This window comes from Ochotona princeps, chromosome 26, assembly GCF_030435755.1.
Source record: "Ochotona princeps isolate mOchPri1 chromosome 26, mOchPri1.hap1, whole genome shotgun sequence".
In the NCBI taxonomy this organism is placed as follows: Eukaryota; Metazoa; Chordata; class Mammalia; order Lagomorpha; family Ochotonidae; genus Ochotona; species Ochotona princeps.
This window is the reverse complement of record NC_080857.1, coordinates 23,136,744-23,155,677: the sequence shown is the minus strand read 5'-3', so window position 1 is coordinate 23,155,677 and position 18,934 is coordinate 23,136,744. Positions and strand designations below refer to the sequence as shown.

The window sequence follows — 18,934 nt, the reverse complement described above, 5'->3', positions numbered from 1 at the left end:
GTGTGGCAACCCTGTGGTGGGTCATGACATGAAATGGATGAGTCACATCACAAGGCTTTGGGGAAGGAAGGAAGGGAGGGAGGGAGAGAGGGAAGGAAAGAAGGAAGGAAGGAAGAATAGAAAATGTGAAAATGTCGGCTTAAATCACGCATGCTATGGTTTCATAGAACATTGGTACATCTGCTCGTGTGTGGGTGCTTGCGTTCTGAGTTTGTGTATGCAGCTTGCAGTATCAACTGTTCTTCCTGCTGGGACCGTAGTGACCAGCATGGGTGATCTGAGCAGGTTTCGCCCCTTAAACTGCCTGTCCCAGGAAATGACTTGTCTATTATTCTCTCAGTGCAGTACGCCAGTACCCTTGAGGTGGCAACTCTGCAACATAAAAGCTGATTCCCGTCTAACCCTCATTCTTACCAGATTACCCAGCTAAGACATCTGCACAATTCCCTGGGGTTTTTTTTTTTTTCTTGTTCTTCTTCTTCTTAAAGATCTCTTAAATTTATTTGAGAGGCAGAGTTAGACAGAGAGATCCATCTTTCATCTGCTGGTTCAGTTCCCAAATGGCTGCAATGACCAGGACTAGATCAGACCATAGCCATGGATCAGGAGCCTCTTCTGGGGCTCCCATGTGAGTGTGGAGTCTCAAACACTTGGGCCATTTTCCGCTGTTTTCCCAGGGTATTAGAAGGAAACTGAATGGGAAGTAGAGCAGCCAGCGCCCATATATGTCGGGGCTGCAGGCAGCAACTTTACCAGCGATGCCACAGTACCTGCCCCAATCCCCCACGTTGGAAGTATAGATCCTGATCCATGGGGAAGCAACTTGGAAAGGCATCAGCAGTCATGGCCACAGAGCTTTCCAGATAGGAGGGGTTGCTGTGGGTGGGGATTAGGTGATGGAGAGAGGAAGGACTAGAAGAGGTAGGGTGGCTTCTGGGCTGCCAGCAAAGGGAGAAAGACACATGCTGCCAGCCTCTGGGCCTTGACATTTGCTCTTCGTGACAGGGCCAGGTGGGGGTGAGGGGAATCGGGCTGCCCTGGGGGAGGGGCTGTCAGTGAGCGTGGGAATGGACTCCCCCAGTGCCTTTTATCCCTGCAGCAAGCCCCATGCCACCGCTCCAGCTTGCTAACCCTAAGGCTTTAGAATACCTGAAGAACTCCTGAGTGCAGGGCCAGACAGGGAATAAAAGGTGAGGGCAAAATTTAATTCAGGGGCTCCCCAGGCCCTTCCCCTTCTCAAGGATTAGGATGCTGGGAACAGTCAGCAAATGGGGGCCTTCCTCCTGGCCCTCCCTTTGTTCCCTGGGAAGGGAGGAGGGACGATAAAAGGGTAAGCCTGGGAGACCGGGCAGTCCGAGGGGGTTGGCTAGAGATTTCTCAGGCCGCTTTTTGAAACACTTGAAGGAGCCAGTCTATGCTATTGTCCTAGTAAAATGGGAAGCGGAACTATTCTCCTTGTGCAAAAGAGAAGAAAGAAAGAGAGAAAAAGTAAAAGAAAGTAACCCCACCCTTCCAACATCTTCAGGAGGCCAGAAACCCAGGCCATTAACATGGTAATAGGGTCCAGTTGTGGTGGGCATCTGCTTTGTCCCACTCCTGCACAGGTCCCGGCCTGGCTCAGCTGGGCCCAAGACCCTGGAAATGCTCAATTCTCAAAGCAGAGGGAGCTCCCAGCCACAGGCTTCCCCACCAGCAGGACTCAGAGCGGGACCTGGGTACCAGGCAGAGGTAGAATACAGCTCCTCTGTACATCCCAAGGGGGAGATGGGGCCGTGTGAGTGTAGGGAGGCTCCTGGGAAGCCACTCCTCCTTTCGCCCCTTGCATTCACCATGGAATGGAAAAGCTTCAAGGGCTGGGAGGGAGCAGGGCCCAGTGGTGAGGGAAGAGCAGGTGTGGGTTCCAGGGTCCGGCTGGACTAGGACGGCACACCTGCCAGACTGCAGAAGGGAACCTTGACTGTGAGCCCCACAGCTGTGCTGGCTGTTTATCTTGTTTTTCCTCAACAAGCCCCAAATCTTGTGCTACCTACAAGGCAGTTGTGGCTGCAGGCCGGGCTGGTTGCTGATGTAACCTAGGGGCTAGGAGACATCCAGAGCCTGCCCTCCAAAAGCCAGCCAGACTTCCAGGGGGCTCATGGGATAAACACGTGTGGCCTGGATGCAGCAGGCCCCACAAAAGGGAGCCCCCTGGAAGATGAAGAGATTGGTTCCATGGGCCCCTTGCTGATGCCTAGAGAGCATTTGTAAAACACCAAAGCCAGCAGCAGGCTTTTGGCTAGGTGCCTGAAATGCTTTCATCCTATGTCGGGGTGTCAGCTCCACCTCCCGATTGCAGGTCACAGCTAACGCAGCAGTGCTGGGAGGCAGCAGGATGGCTCCAGTGGCTGGGTCCCTGCCACCCATGTGAGAGACCTGGGTTGAATTTTAGGGTCTCAGACATTGTGGGCATTCCAGAAGGGATGTAGCAGATGAGAGCTCTCTCTCTCCCATGCAAATAAATAATATTCTGTAAAAGGTTATTTTAACAGGACAAATGATATCTTAGATTCTCAGCAACACAGAAGTGTAGTGTTAGGTATTGTTTTTACAAAACTAAGACCCAGTGTGGCAGGTTGAGTATGGATTCTGGTGCTGCCTTTTGCTAATTTCGGATTAAAAGAGCAACATCAATGTTGGAATAGAGCCAGGGAACCTCAGAGAAGACCAAGGCATCTTCTAGAGAAGGTGCTAGAAATGAAGCTAATTTTCTGAATCTTTAGGGGCTTGGGAGAAGACAGAAATGAGGAAACAGTGATGTCTGAGCTGGAAAACCCTGTGCCTCATCTTCCTGGCTTTGCTTTTGCAATCAAGACTGGTTTGTTTGATCACCTTTTGAAACATTGGGGGAGGCATTAATCTGTTTATTCCCTTGTCACAAAGCTGAGTTGAATTCTTCTACCCCACTTTCTTAGTTTCTGATTCAACTAGATGATTTATTGAAAAAGTCTTCTCCCCTAAATACCAACCTCAGCTCATCAGATTTCAAGGTTTTTTTTTCTGCCTCCTCGATTCACAGTGACCCAGGAGAGTCTAAATGCATCTCCATCCAGGCACAGAGGAGTCTGTATTGTAAATACCTGCTATTCAAATAACAATAAATAATTCTTTTAAAAAATATTTTATTTATTTCAAAGGTAAAGTATCAGAGAAAGAGGGAGAGAAAGAGAAGGTAAGAGATCTTCTGTCTGCCAATTCACTCCCCAAATGACTGCAGTGGCCAGGGCTGGGCCAGGCTGAAGCCAGAAGCCAGGAGCTCCATCCTGGTCTCCTGCATGAATGGCAGGTGCACAAATACCCAGGGTATCCTCTGCTGCGTTCCCAGGCACATTAGCAGGGAGCTGGATTGGAAGCAGAGCAGCCTGGACTCTGATACCAATATCCATGATATCTGATACCAACAACACAGGTGGTGGCTTAACATCACTGTGCACCAATGTCACCAGCCCCGGCCTCTCTTCTTTTAATATTCACTCTTAATCCCCTCCTTGGGATCTCCCCCACACTGGCCTTCTGATTCATTTATACCTTTTACTGTGGCTGTTAGCCCCAATGAGAGATTGTGATATCAGTGTGGGAAAATAATTTGAAAACTTTTTTTTTTCGTTTTTATTTGAAAGGCGGAAAGAGACAGATCTCCTGTCTGCTGGTTCACTCCCCAAATGCTGACAGTAGCCAGGACTGAACCAGACTGAAGTCAGGAGCCAGGAACTCAATCCAGGTCTCCCACATGGATGTTAAGGGCCCAACTAATGGACTGTCACCACTGCCTCTCAGGATGCTCAGTAAGAAGCTGGATCACACGTGGAGGAGCTCGGCCTTGAGCCAGGCACAGTAACAGGGGATGTGGACACAGCTCAAGCAGTGTCTTCATCACTATGCCAAATACCCACCTCGGGGGGAAATCATTTCAACACAAAACACTGCAGAAAATCCTGCAACACGAATTTTACACAAATTAAACACCCAGAGTTAACAGAGGTCAAAATGTGTGTCCCATTCACTTCCTATATATTTTTAAGTTATGGCAATAAACTTGATAAAGTTCATAACTCATTCATACCTTTCTCTGGTCCCCTTCCCTCCTCATGGCACACTCCCCACATGTCCCAGCTCCCCAGGGTCTGGGGTTTGTCCTTCTTCCCTCCTCCTTGAATGCACACATCATAGCAGCATTTCTTTAGCCTACACTCCAAATCTGCACAAAGGGTTTATCATAGTCATCCTCCCCCAGCTTCCTTTGGTCACTGCATAGAATGTTTCTGTGTTCGACGTCGATACCCACAGCTCTTCCACTCAACGTGAGGTATCCATGTCCACTGCACGACTACACCACGCCGACACCCACTCCTCTGTGTCTGGGCATCCTCGTTACTTGTAACACTGAATTTCATCCCATGAATATGTATGTGAGTGTGAGGAAATGACTGCCCAAAGCGTGCACATTTTCATCCTCACCGTGTATTCCCAAATTACTCTTCAAGGAGATTTACCAGTTTACACTCTTTCTGGAAACGCTGGGCTGCTGTTTTTCTTCAAGATTTATTTATTTATTTTATTGGAAAGGCAGATTTATACAGAGAAAGAGAGACAGAGAGGAAGATCTCCCATCACTCTCCAAATGACCACAACAGCCAAAGCTGAGCTAATCTGAAGCCAAGATCCAGGAGCTTCCTCCAGGTCTCTGACACAGGTGCAGAGTCCTAAGCTTCAGGCCATCCTAGGCCACAAGCAGGGAGCTGGATGGAAAGTGGAGCAGCCAGGACGTGAACCAGTACCCTCATGGGGTCCCAGTGTTTGTGGCAGGAGGAATAGCTAATTGAACTATCATGCTGGGTCCAGCTGGGCTGGTTTCTATGCAGCTGTGTATAATTGCAGGTTTAGGGGCAAGTATTCTTGAGTAATCTTCTAATGCATTCTTTCTAGATACCTGCTTTGTCTCCACCTTTGTAGTGTGAACCTTCCATTGCCTCAAGAGAGAGCTTCTGCCCAGCATGTGCTTCATGCATGTACTCGGGGGATTAACTGATCAAAATTACTTTGCTCTGCCTAAGATTAGCATAACGTCGTCCTCCTAGGAAGGGACAAGGTTTCTCCATCACCCTGATTTTCAGGTGAAGGACTGGAGTTCCAGAAAGATGAACTGGCATTCACTGCCTTAACATCAGATTTGTAGTCCTTTCCAAGTGTTCATTCAGCTGGGACCCCTGAAGTTTTAGAAAATCATAAATGGATTTGGGTAACCCTCCTTTTCCAACATGGCCGCTGGTCTTTCAGGTTTCCTAGGCCTCCAACTGAGATATTCCAGTCTCACCTGGAATCTTAAATCTTGAATCTTGCAATTCTAGACTAAAACAGACTGCCACACTGATAGAGTGATCCTTCAGGAAGTTGCCTGCATGTAGCTGGGTTGTCAGTCCAGAGCCGGCATGGCAGCTCAGCTCCACATGTTTGTCCAATGACCCTAGCTATTAGTCTGCGGCTGCATCACACATTGGATATTGCTGTTGTCAACGGGGCCCAGATGTGTTCATCATTCTAGCAGCAGGATTCGTGTGGGATACATACCAAAGGTGGGAGGAAATCATCCTGCTTCCTTTAAAGTCACTCGCCAGAAGTTGCAGGCATCATTTCTGTTCATATCCTTTGGACAATCTGTGTGGCTATAGCAAGAAATACTGAAGGTGGGCCTGGCAGCGTGGCCTAGCGCCTAAAGTCCTCGCCTTGAAAACCCCGGGATCCCATATGGGCGCCGGTTCTAATCCTGGCAGCTCCACTTCCCATCTAGCTCCCTGCTTGTGGCCTGGGAAAGCAGTCGAGGACGGCCCAATGCTTTTGGGACCCTGCACCCGCGTGGGAGACCCGGAGGAGGTTCCAGGTTCCCGGCTTCGGATCGGCGCAGCACCGACCGTTGTGGCTCACTTGGAGAGTGAATCATCGGATGGAAGATCTTCCTCTCTGTCTCTCCTCCTCTCTGTATATCTGACTGTAATAAAATAAATAAATCTTTAAAAAAAAAAAAGAAATACTGAAGGTATAATTACTGATCGAAGTAGCCCTGTATCCAGCTGAGTCTGGGGAGCTCAGGTGCCATGAGCAAAAGAGACCGATCACTTAATGAAACAGCCCCCAGGGTGCAATAGTACAGACCCTAGGGCTCGATTACAATGGAGTGACACTGTTGGAGTGCCAGAAAGATCTGTGTGTGTGGGAAAACTCCTGCCAGGACCCCGCCTCTGGTCTCCAGAATGTAGAGCAGAGGAATAGGCCGTCACAGCCAGCTCAAGGATCAGCACCCCAAGTCTTGCTCCCTGCATCCAGGGTAGACTCTCCCTCCGCTCAGGACTTTGGTAGATGTTCTGCTATTCTGCAGCATGCAAGAAAGAAACTTCAATGAAAGCTGCTAGTACTTATGGCAGAAGGCAAGGTACAAACTCATGTCCAAAGGCAAGGACTAAACATATTTTTCCCCAAAGCATTTTTTTCCCCTGTCTGAACTTTTATTTTTCAATACGGAACAAAATGTTATTTGGAATAAGGTCATGGAGAAGAACCTTATTCCACGGTCTGGAGCCACACTGCTCTTTCAGAACCTGGGAGCCACTTGGCTAGCTTCGCAGAGTTAACAATCTGCATTTGTGCAAATGCCCAGGTAATAATACAAAAACATGTTAAAGCAATTCAGTTTGTTGATGTTCTCCAAGTCTCTTCCAAAAGGACTCTGTGTTCTTTCTGTAGTATGACTTAAGCTCTGTGTCAGTGAGCTCAACTGAGCAAGTATTTATTAAGCACCTCTTGTTTGTAGAGTTCTCAGAGGTCAGAGTACAAAGCTGCAGGGGCCGGGGGAGGGTGGGAGTGTGAGGCAGAGTTCTTTTAGTCGCTCAAGAATCTAGGTAGAGATAATACCACTGAGTAAGTTTCATCCAACACAAACTGTGACACCTGTCTTTGAGGTTCAGTAACGGGACATGGAAGGACAGCTAGTACCAAGGATGCCTGAGGAAGGCTCCTGAGCATCCACTGCACTTAACTTGGACTTCAGCCCCCCAGGACAGGAACAGCAACAGCAGAAAGCCACATTCCATTGTCTCTTGACACAGGCCAGTTTCTTTCACCATGGGAGGCTGCATCTGTGGGGACCCTGGGGAATGCGGATTAGTTCCATCACCGAATGCTGATTAGTGACAAATGTTGAATCATGCTGACTAATGTGTTCTAAATGGATTGACTCAACAATGAAGGGAGCACTGAGAGTCACAGAGTTCACATCCTGAATTTCACTGTGTGACCAAATGTACATCTCAGGGACTCAGCGCTCAGTATGAACGAGGAGACTCCAGTAGGTTCCCTTGACTAAGAAGTGCTTGGACCTGTAGGGTAGCAGAACACTCCATAAGCACCCCCGGGACAGGCTTGCGCAACCCCGGGTTATTCTTAGTACACTGGGCGGGCCCTCCGTCACATGCCGCTCTCTAGCCCTGCGAATGTCTGCTTCCTCACACAAGCCTTGGGACTTGACAAGCTGCAAGCTGCACTCACAAAAACTGACAAATCGAGGAGTTTTTGAAAAATAAATAAATAAATAACAACAACAAAATCTTCCTTTCTACCTTCTGGGGCGTCCTTGTCTTTGAGCAACAAATGTAGCCACAGAACTGAGACCTGGCTCCGCACACACACAGCCCTTTTCTCTCCGTTGACACCTCCCCTGCTAGACTGCTTGAGAACCTGGTCGCCCCAGTCCAGATGTTTGCTGAATTCTGAAGGCCCCCCAAAGGGCTCAAGTCCTTTTGTCACTCTCCAAATCATTTCCCACAGCGACTGACCCATGTCCTGAAGGCGCCCTTCAATGGGAGGATAAATGAAGGCTGAGGAGTACATGCCCCCCCTCCTCCCCAGGCTCGCCCACAGCCCCCGAAACAAAGGTCTGAGGGGCAACCTTGTACGGAGTGTTTGGGTCAGCAGCGTCCCAGTGCGAGGCCACAGCTCCCCCACAGAGCTGTTTTCAATGGCGGCCATCATCGTGGAAGGCACTGGCATTTGTTCAGGGCCAGGGGGGTGTGCTAGGTGTAGCACAAAACATCTAGCTTCGGGTCCCCAGTGCCTTTGTGAGCGCTTCCTGGCTACAGATGGCAGCCGGCTTTCTCAAGGGAAACTCCTGCGCTGGGAGAGAACGCCCTAGAGGGGCTTTGGCTTCCTCGGATGACCTCTTCCTGCCCAATGCGGACAAGCCGGGCCGCGGGGGTGGGGAGTGGTGGGCTTTTTGTCCGGGGCTCTCAGCAGTCAAGCCGCATCTGCGGGACCCTTAGCGCCCCCATCCCACCCCACGCCCACCCCTGCCTCAGTCGCCCTTCCTGCTTCTGGGTGTCCCCAGTGTCAGAAGGCAGTCAGCTCTGTGGGTCATCCATGTGGAAGAGCATCGCTGTTGTAGGAAAAATGATTCAGACTGCTGGTAGGAAGGTAGTACGATTCATGACATTTTTTCCCCCAGTCTCTCCCAACAGAGACCACAGAGATGTGGAGACCTTTGTCTAAAGCTGGTGAAATGAAACAGGACCAGGACTGCTTGGAAGAAGGAAAGAGCAGCCGGCAGAAAGGGGATTAACGAGTTGATTGCTGTTAGATGGTAACAGACTTGCTCCTGCACCTTTGAGCCCAGGAGTTTCAGAGCTGGCAGGGAAGTTGACCACGAAAAAGCCTTTGTTCCCTTCTGGGGTCTCAGATCTGGGTGTGTAGGACTTAGGGCTTGCCTGCTCTTGGATGTCCATAAGCATATAATTTGCACTTATATAGCACCTTTTAGCCGGGAACCTCAAAGCGGTTTAACCCCACTAATTAATTAAAACCCACAATCCCCCTGGGGAGAGGAGGGAGGAGAGCTAACAAGATTTGTAATTGCAGGAGCAGACATTTGCGAATAAAGTATTGTCTGCAAAGTAAAAAGAGTGGGTGTAAAGGAATTGGGGGTCTCCAAAGAGTAACCAATGTAAAAAGGAAATTATGGGATGATAGGGGAGACTGGGGGCGGGCATGGGTGTGGGGGTCTGCTGTTGTGTCAGAGGGAGGTCGAAGGCCTCAGAATTCACTGACAGGTTCAGATCCAATGGAGAAGTTGAGCATGCATGGTATTAGTGGCATTTGCAAGGTCATTAGTGCCATAACTATTGTAGTGTAAATTCAAGTTTCCTTGGTATATTGTGTAGCCCTGCAGAACAAAGAGTTAGTTTCAAGTCGTATTTAATAAAGGATGAAGTGATTTCTTTACATTTAAAGCCTGAAATTGGGCCAGTCAATTAGCAAAGAAATCAAGTGTTGACCCATAGGATAATTTAGTGGTTTCCAGTAGAACAGCTCAGCCTACCCACTCTGCCGCCATGAGGCCTGTGACTGACACTTCAGGCTGAATTCATGCAAAATTTGGGGCTTCAGTCCTTTCAAAACCAACCATTAATTCTTCTCAATCTTTGGCATCGGAAATCTCTCCTACCAGAAGGAAGTCTGTACTATTTCCTCTCTCCTGTTAGTACTCCAGAGTGCTGGGCACAGATAAAGACTAGTTGAACAACTGATTCTTAACAACTCAGTATTTGTTGAGCACATACCAAGAGCTCAAGTGAAGCTCAACAACAGCAGAAGGTGGGCAACGCGCTGGGCAAGTGTATGCCTAGAAGTGGAGAGGGACTCAGCACCTGTAACACAGTACAATAGAACGCAGCGACATGATAGATGCACTCCGCGTGAAGCAGGGAGGGAGGGCACTGCTGGGCAGCAAGCAGGTGCACTGGGCGAGAGGAAGGTGAGAGAGCTCTGGGAAGACGTGGGGAGACCGACTTTCTAGACCATGGCCGTATGTTTTCATCCAAGGGATGCATCTTGGAAACCTATGGTCTTCAACAGAATATTTCTGAAAGTCAAGGTGAGCTTTTGTCATGGGTTAAACTGTCCATTTCCTTAGGATTCTTATGACATAAACTGGCTAAGTCCAAGCATCGAGAGATTACTGGAGACGTTGGTGACAGTGTACACAACATACTAGCTTAAAAGAGGAGAAAACAGCTAACAAGGGTCACCATCACCTTCCCTCACCCTTTCTATCCTGAAGCAGGCCATGAAACCTCCTGACCTTCTGAACTGGGCTCTACAGCTTTCAGTCCAGAAGTGCCCATGCTTAGCCTGGAGGAAAAAATCATGCTTCCCCTGGACCAGAGAAGGGGACACAGGGAGGAATCAGAACAGACAAGCCTCGTCGAGTTTCCCCCAGGTTTACCTTTTGGTCATACCCTGTTGTACTCTAATCACACTTCACACCTGTCCATCTTTATCAAACCTAAGCATGAAACTATATGGGTTTGAGGTCTTCATTTCCAGAAAGTCATAATGTCACAGAAAACTTACATAAACCAGTGTTTCTCTCGTTCATCTGTTGCTTTAAAAAAATTATTCTTTTTCTTTTTTTTTCTTTTTCTTTTTTTTAAAGATTTTATTGTTATTGGAAAGCTGGATATACAGAGAGGAGGAGAGACAGAGAGGAGAATCTTCCATCCGATGTTTCACTCCCCAAGTGAGCCGCAATGGGCCGATGCGCGCCGATCCGAAGCCGGGAACCTGGAACCTCTTCCGGGTCTCCCACGCGGGTGCAGTGTCCCAATGCATTGGGCCGTCCTCGACTGCTTTCCAGGCCACAAGCAGGGAGCTGAATGGGAAGTGGAGCTGCCGGGATTAGAACCGGCGCCCATATGGGATCCCGGGGCTTTCAAGGCGAGGACTTTAGCTGCTAGGCCACGCCGCCGGGCCCAAAAAATTATTATTTTTCAATCGCTTCTTGGCCTTTTGGCTAAGATCAAATGTAAAAAATTATTGTTTTTCTTGCAAGACAGAGTGACAGAGAGTGAGAGGTAGAGAAAGACATTTTTCCGTTTGCTAGTTCACTCCCCAATGACCACAATGATCAGGGCTGGACCATGCCAAAGCCAGGAGTGAGGAATTCCCATGTGGGTGACAGACATCAAATATTTGGGCCATCATCTGCTATCTTCCCAGGTACATTTGCAGGAATCCAAGTGAACAGCCAGGACTTGAGCCTGTGGTCACAGGAGGATGCCAGCTTTCAACGTGCCAGCATCACCTGCTGTGCCACAGTCTGTCAAGTATTATAAGGGCCTTGGTAATGGACCTTGCAGTGAGTCAGGAACAGATCTGATTCTCCTTCCCTACAGTGTCTGGTGCCCAAAGTGGGATGCCGGGGACTCCTCCCTTGCGGAGGAGCATGCAAATGAGATCCTGGGAAAACTAACAAAGAACCCCCCCCTCCGGGAAGTGAGAATTCTTTCTCAGGTCCACTCTCCTGGACCTCTGGAGTGCCGGTAGAAAGAAGAGGCTGAACATTTTCCATTGTCCCTTCCTTTCTAAGTCAGATTAGCAGGATAAACACAGTTATTAGGTTCTAACTTTTTGGTTGAATTCTGTGGGGGGGGGTCCTCTTGGGTTATTGATCTTTCTCAAGGATAGCTGACTCATGCATCTCCTTTGCTTGGGTCCCAAGAATTTAGCTTGACTTTTTGCTGCTTTAGAACGCAAAGGTTAACGAGTTTGCTTGACCAGGCAGCGAGCCTCATCTTGGGCCTTCCAAGAATGCAGGCAGACAGAAAGGCCACTCCCCATTCCTACTGTAGCCAGATTTAGGGGAGTGGAACACTTTCTGAGTCTTGTATCTCTGTTTGCATGTGGGTTGGAATTTTGGGATGGGATGGGGGAAGGCTGCGTTTTCAAACCTTCTTTGGAAGCCATCTTTTTTGTCCTTGGTTAAATCCTAAAAGGCTTATGGTTCTGGTTCTAAGCTACTGCCAAATGGCTAGTTTGGTTGAAAAGAAGGGCAATATATGCACGTGCATTTGTCTTGTGAATCCATCTTCTACTATGGGATCTCAGCCATAAAACTTGCAATGAGTGAAGAAAAGATATTACTTTTCCTCCACTATATTGAGAAAGAGGCCATTCGTTCTTGATAACTTTTTTAAAGAATTTGTTTAATTCAGTCTCTCCCCACTTTTACCATCAGCCACGAAAGAAAAGTGTAACAGTTGGTTCACATGTTAGAACGGGTCCATCCAAAGTGTGTTATAGAAGTAAGACAAGAACACATCCCAAAAGCTTAAAGAGTGTCAAAGCTTAAGTGGCTTCTCCCTCATTTAGCTTCTGACTCATTTAGTCCCCAAAGCACAGAGACAATGCTCTCTACCCAGTAGACACAGACATAGCCCTTGAGTTCTGATGCACCAACCACGTGGCAACACCGCCAGAAGCGCCACTTCTATGTGCTGGCTGCACACCTGACATGCACTTCATACACGTACCCTCATCTCATCCTTTGCACCCTCCTACCAGGTAGGTAAGGAACGGAGCCAAGAAAGGCTCAGCATGTTGAAGGGAAGGACGGGATGGAGACTGGAACAGCCCCTGCTCCGCCTCCTGCTTGTGCTTTGTGCTGTTTCTGCTAACAGCTACCGTCACCTCTCTCATCCTTCCTCCATTCACTGTCTCCACAACAGTACAGTAACTCAGCAAATATGCACCCCCCCCCAAAAAAAAAACCCGGAGGATCATGTGGAGTCTGATCTTGCCTCTGAGCAGTGGCTACCAGAGGCTGAGCCAGTAGGGCTGCGAGTCCAGGGCACTACTATGGCATTCCTCTCTGCTCACCATCATGAAGGCTTAAGAGACATACCCAGGACAGTTGCCTTGGGGAGGATTCCAGAAAAAGGACGCAGGAGATGATCTTCCCCACAAACCGAGCCCCAATCACCCAAGGATGGGAGCAGGCCTGAACAATGCAATGTAGAGTTGGGCCCATTGTTTTTGTTTTATAGTCCAAAGGGCTTCTTTTTCTTTTTCTTTTTTTTTTTAACCTGCACAATGTCATAAATTCACAAGACTAACTAGCTCTCAGCAGCTCTGGCTCCTTTCTGCTGGTTCAAAGACTGGCACTTGAACTTGAAGCCAGGTACCTAACTCTTTGGCTTCCTTTCTTGGATCACTTTCTTCCACCTGTTTCAGGAAGCTGTCTCAGCTCCTGGTACCTACTATGCTGAATTCTCATGTTCACTCTCTTGGCTAGAACTCTGCCCTTGTTTGTTTACAAGGCCACCAGCATGCTGAGTGATGTTGTAGTCTCTTCTAATGTTGCCAGGGCAACACCGTGCATTCCTTTTTGAACAGTGCTCATTCCCTTAATGTTGCTGGTAACCCCTGCCTGTAGACTCACATGTATTGCAAAGAGCTCGTGGAAAGTGAAACTAAGAGAAGTTTATTTGGGCGCAAAAAGGATTGAAACCCATGCATGTGGATCTTCAAAAAAATGCCATAGTATAGGAAAATGATGCATGGATTTTTGTTTCTTTCTGCACCAAAATAAGCCTAATCTAATTCCACTTTTCCATGACTGTATGGCCAACGAAATAACTCCCTGTTTCCTACAAGGCCTGGAGAATGTGTCACTTCCTCCCCTCTCTCCCTCTGTGTGTATCCTTTCACCAAATTACTAGAAAATGGTGATTCTTGCCAAAAGCCCACTTGGAGTTTTCCTTTGGCTTTTTGTTTCAATTTTTAAAAAACATTTATTTGAGAGGCACAAAGAGACAGAGATCTCCCATCCATTCATTTATTCTTCAAATGCCTGCAACAGCCAGGAGCCAAGCCGGGAGCCAGGAATTGAAGCTAGATCTCAATGCAGGAAGCCAACCACTCGCGCCACCACGGTTGCCTCCTCGAGTCTGCAAGAATGGGAGTCTGTACACAGGGATGGAGGTGGAACTTGAATCAAGGTAGTGTGACTTGTGACCCCGGTACCCCAGCCCCAGATTAGCTGCTATGTTAGATCCCAGACCCCATTCAGATTCCAGCGTTGTCTCTCCAGCTGTGTCTTGTCTGTCCTGTTGAGGAAGCCTGGGGGCCTGGGCTCCCTGCCAGCCCAGAGTCAGCAGGACGTGCTCAGTGATGCTGAACTCCATGCATAATGCCTGTCAGGTTCTGCACTTCCAGCATGGCGATAACTGCTCAAAGTCAGGATCGTAAAAGTTTGTCCAGCAAGACCAGGACTGCCAAGGGAGCGTTCTGGAAATGGAAGAGAAGGATTAGGTAATGGAGGAGAAGTCAGTGAAGTACAAAATAACTGAATTTGGCCTTAAAAAAATGGTCTGAGAATGATTTGGCTGAGTCCTTTTTTTCCGATCTCTGGTTTTGGCATCATCGCCATCACTTTCGTCCTGTGGGAGGACTTTTCTTCCCATTGCAGAATCTGGAAGAGGCTCTTGACCAGAGAGCAGGGAGGAACCCGTCACCCTTCCAGAGCATGGAAGAACACACAGCACCTGCCTCTCTGAATTGCAGTGTTCAGTTAGAAAAAAAAAAAAAAAAAAAAACAAAAAACCTTCCAGAAGTCCAGAGGGATCAGAGAGGAAACAGAATCAGTACATCACTGGGAGTAGAACAAGATGCTGCCCAACAAACAGCCCCTTCCCAAATCCTCATGAGTTTAAACGAAATCTGCGCATGTCTGAGACGCTCCGTACCCAGTCCTCCATGTGCTGATTCCTTGCTGTCCTTCTGGGATGAGCACATACTTCTGCTCCTGCTACAGCAGGGCGGGAAGAGATAGAGCCCTGACGATCAAGTTCCTCTCTCCGAAAGCAGTGAGCTGTGCCACGCCCAGTGTCATGACCCAGCCATCACAGGAACCACTCCTAACTTCACACTTGTCCTGGATTCAGAAGGGAAGTGAAGCTAGACTTCAGTGAACACGTGCTGTGCCTGCCACCACTGTCAAATGGATATGAACAAATAAAATGGAAAGATCAGTTTAGGGACAGAAGTTGTGCCATAGTGGGGGAAGCTGCTGCCTGTGACACTAGTATCCCATATACAAACTGGTTCGACTCCTGGCTGCTGCCCTTCTGATCCAGTTCTATGCCCATGGACAGGAAAAAGCAGCAGAAGGTAGTCCAAGTATCTGAGCCCCTAAAACCCAGCTAGGAGACTTGGATGAGGCTCCTGGCTCCTGATTTCAGCCTGGTCCAGCCCTGGCCATTGCAGTCATCTGGGGAGTGAACTAGCGGATAAGTGGAAGAGTGTTCTGGCTCTCTCTCCTTCTCTTTCTCTTTCTTCCTACCTCCCTTCCTCTAACTCATTCAAATAAACAAACCTTTTAAAAAGCATTCTGAAAAAGCTAAGTTGATTTTGGTACAGAAAATGTTTTTAAGCCTTTGTGTCATCTTTTTCCTGGTGGGCATTTTCCATGCACTTTTGGGAGAGGCTTCATAATGCCACATCCAGTGAGCTGGCAGATACTCCTGTCTTTAATACTCACTCCCTTGGCAGTCCAGCAGTGGTCGTGGAAAAGAGGCCTTGCCAGGACAGACCAGTTAACCCCAGGACCTTCCCCCTTGCAGGTACCAGACACGGAGTCTTGCTGGGAAAGGGAGGCATGGCCCAATCTCAAGGATACATTTAAGAGGAAATCATGGGCTTGGCAGCGTGGCCTAGTGGCTAAGGTCCTCGCCTTGATCCCATATGGCCACTGATTCTAATCCCGGCAGCTCCACTTCCTCTCTGTCTCTCCTCCTCTCAGTATATCTGACTTTGTAATAAAAATAAATCTTAAAAAAAAAAGAGGAAATCATGAGTGAGTATTCTTTTAGCTACATGTATTTATGTATTTGAAATGCAGAATGACACAGAGATGGAGAGACAGCGAGATCTTCCATCCACTGGTTCGCTGTCCCTACACAGTGTCTTTGCGTACTCTGTTTTCCACTGCATGGAGCTGGCATCAAGGCTTAGAGCTGTGTACTGTCCACAGAGCGGAAGGGTGTCATCTACCTTGCATGGCAGGTGGCAGGTGTTCAGGAAACAGGGAGCAGACAATGAGTGAGCCCAGACTCTGGGTGGGGAGGCCACCCTTCCCGGCGGTTCATGATCTGCCTGGCTGTCCAGGGTTCCTCCTGCCCAGCTGACTTGTCCTGCATCCAGGAGTTCTACTTATGGAAAACTTTGGAAGGCCTTCAGCTCATCCCAGTGCCTGGAGCGTCTCTGCCCACTCCACTGTCTTTCAACTTCAGTTCCCATTGGCTTTTTTTTTCTTGGTTTAAATTGGTAAGAGAGTCAGATTGGCCCAGATTATCTTACAATTTTTGTCCTCAGCAACATCTCTGGTCACCAGCCAATGAGCTGATCAGTTATAGGGGGCTAAAGAAGTCACTATGGTCACGGCTGCCCAAGCAGCAGAGAGCACAGGCAAGACAGCTTCCTTTGGAGAGGCTGTGAGGGTAGGGACCAGGATGATTGACCTCTCTCTCTCTCTCTCTCTCTCTCTCTCCCTCCCCCTCTCTCTCCCCGGTCTCCTTCCATCACCTCAGACCCAGCCTCCTCACCCTGCCATGACCTTGGCAGCTCCCACTTCTGCTCATTGCCCAGCCCTGAGTCGGATCTCCTGCCTCTTGGCCTGGGGAAGTGCCCAGTTGTGAAGGTCTGGGCCTCGAGAGTAGGAAGGAGACGCTGTTGGGATTAAGAGTCTGCATGTTGAGGAAGGTGTGGTATGGAGGGAGGGGTGGAAAAAAAACCCTGCCAGCTGAAGAGCATGCTTTCCTTCGTTCTCCAAGTCTCTGGAACAATTTCCCTTTCCCTAAAATCTGTAGCAAAAGCAAAAGAATCCTTCACTGAGGACCTCTGGCCCCACAAGCAGGAAGATACTTGCTCCTCATCAATCTCTAATCCCTCCTCTTAACTCAGTGAGAATCCTTTGACCCCACCCCTCACACCTGCTTTTCACCAGCAACCACCCGCAAGCCTCATGGTGCCCCAGTCCCAGGTTCTTGACTAACAAGTCTCAAATGTTCACTTCCAAATCAAAGTTGAGAACACAAAGGAAGGGAACCCAACATAATGGCACAGCAGGTGAAGCCACCATGTGCATCATTGGCATCCCATAGACATGCTGATTCTGGTCCCTGCTGCTCCACTTCCCATCCAGCTCCCTGCTAATGTGCCTGGGAAAGCAGTTGAGGAGAGTCCAAGTGCGTGGGTCCTTGTACCATGTGGGAGACCCAGAAGAAACTCCTGGCTCCTGGCTTCAACCTAGCACAGCCTTCGCCATTACAGACATTTGGGGTGACCTAGGAGATGAAAGACCTAATTTCTTTCCTTCTCTAAACTCTACCGTCAAATAAATATTTTTTTAAAAAAACCCACAAAGGAAGGACTCTGTTTAGATAAAGATTTTGCTAACATTGTTCCCCTCAAGATGGCACAGCTCATTATTACACATTGTTCACACATCTTCGTGATGTTTTTAGAAGACAAATCACAGGTGACGTGGTCCTGTTTCAACTGAATCAGAAATGGCGCTTTGTCTGGATTTTCACACCAACCAGAAGACAGGAGAACAAATTGGACTGCAGTCCTAGACTTTATCATTTATGTATTCAATGCCACAACCTTTGCCACCTCTTCAGGTGATTAAAAGCCTTACGCAGGCCATCTATCTGCCATCACATGTTGGCGTTTCCATATCCGATTTAGTGTTTATGAAGCTAGGAGAGCAGTAGAGGCAAGTCCAAGTTAAGTCTGTGTTTCCCCGCCCTTTTCTGAGTCCTGCGTGTGTTCACATTAACCCATAGGCCAAATGGATCCTATGACTGACACTTACATCCACTGACCAAAGCTGCAGCATTTCCCGCAGAGCCTGTGATAGCAGAGAAGGAACACTCGATGGGGGTTTCAGAACCTGCTGCTGTGCGATGCTAGAGTCGGTTCCTCTGGATCGCTTCCACATCCCTGCTCATTCCATTTACAATCTGAGCTTGAAGGTGATTGCTGTTGGCTGTCCTCTGGGGCCCACGAACCCATCTGGGGTTTGTCCAATCTCTCTCGCCAACACCAGCCTTCAGACTCCGAAGTCCTTATTAATCTGACAGCTTGAAAGTTGATGCAAAAATGAAGCAGGAGCCAGTTTGGCTTCGTCCCAGTTTCTTGTAGCCGCTCTGGGGCTAATCAGCAACCACCTATCTTTGTGTCAATAGCTAAAACCTCTCTAACTTAAACACCTGGTAGAGCCCCAGAGGAAGGTTTTGGAGGAAGCAAATTTTGCAGTAATTATTCTGACTGTCACTATTTAAACTGAGCTCAGACTCTTCAGGGAAAAAAAAAACTTGCTAAACTCAAGCCACTAATGGACAGGTAGCTCCCAGTGCTCCTTCAGGTCCCGTGGTTCCTGCGAATAGTCTCCAGAACTGTATTTCAGCTCCAGAGCCTCCTTACGCCATGGGCTTTAAGCAGCATCTACATGTCAGGCCCACAGGCTTTGTGCAATGACCTTAGTTCATCTCATTGATAGAATCTTGAGCGACATTGCCCCAGCCCTTTCTCCAGCCTCACAATCTATCCTATGGTGGTATCCACACCACAGAAAAGGTTATAGACCTTCCGAATGAAATGAACATCAGCTTCTATTAGCCAGTAATCCAAATGGCTTTGGGTGCTAGTGATTGCCTAGCCACAGGAAAAAAAAAGGTGGGGGGTGAGAAATGTTGAAAAGATAGAAACACATGAGATAGTTTTCTGCTCTGTTGCTTTGCTCAGGCTGCCCCGACAGAACAGCACAGAATGAGTGGCTTTACTCATGTATTGTCCAGAGTTCTGGAGGCTGAAAACCCAAGAGCAAGGTGCCGGCAGGCTTGGTGTCACCCAGGCCTCTCTCCTTGGCTGTGGACAGCTGCCTTCTCTGTGCTTCCTCACAATGTCTGTCCTCTGTGCATGAGTTCCTAGCATTTCTTCCTCTTCTTCTAAAGACACCAGTCCTATTGAATCAGGAGTCTACCCTTACAATCCCACTGAACCTGGAAGAGCA

The 18,934-nt window shown here is 48.4% G+C and overlaps 1 protein-coding gene across 6 annotated transcripts in view; it reads left to right on the top strand.

Moving 5' to 3' along the window:
- The window catches only part of RAD51B (RAD51 paralog B), a 562,304-nt gene that overhangs the window by 513,730 nt on the left and 29,640 nt on the right, over positions 1–18,934 (top strand). The window contains exon 11 of one of the 6 annotated variants that reach the window (XM_058655549.1): positions 8,541–8,576. The exons of 4 other annotated variants lie outside the window; for them this stretch is intronic. The gene's annotated coding sequence lies outside the window, so the exon portion shown is untranslated. Of the gene's footprint in view, positions 1–8,410; positions 8,482–8,540; positions 8,577–18,934 lie in introns of those variants that run through there. One more of the 6 variants, XM_058655550.1, reaches the window with a different exon arrangement.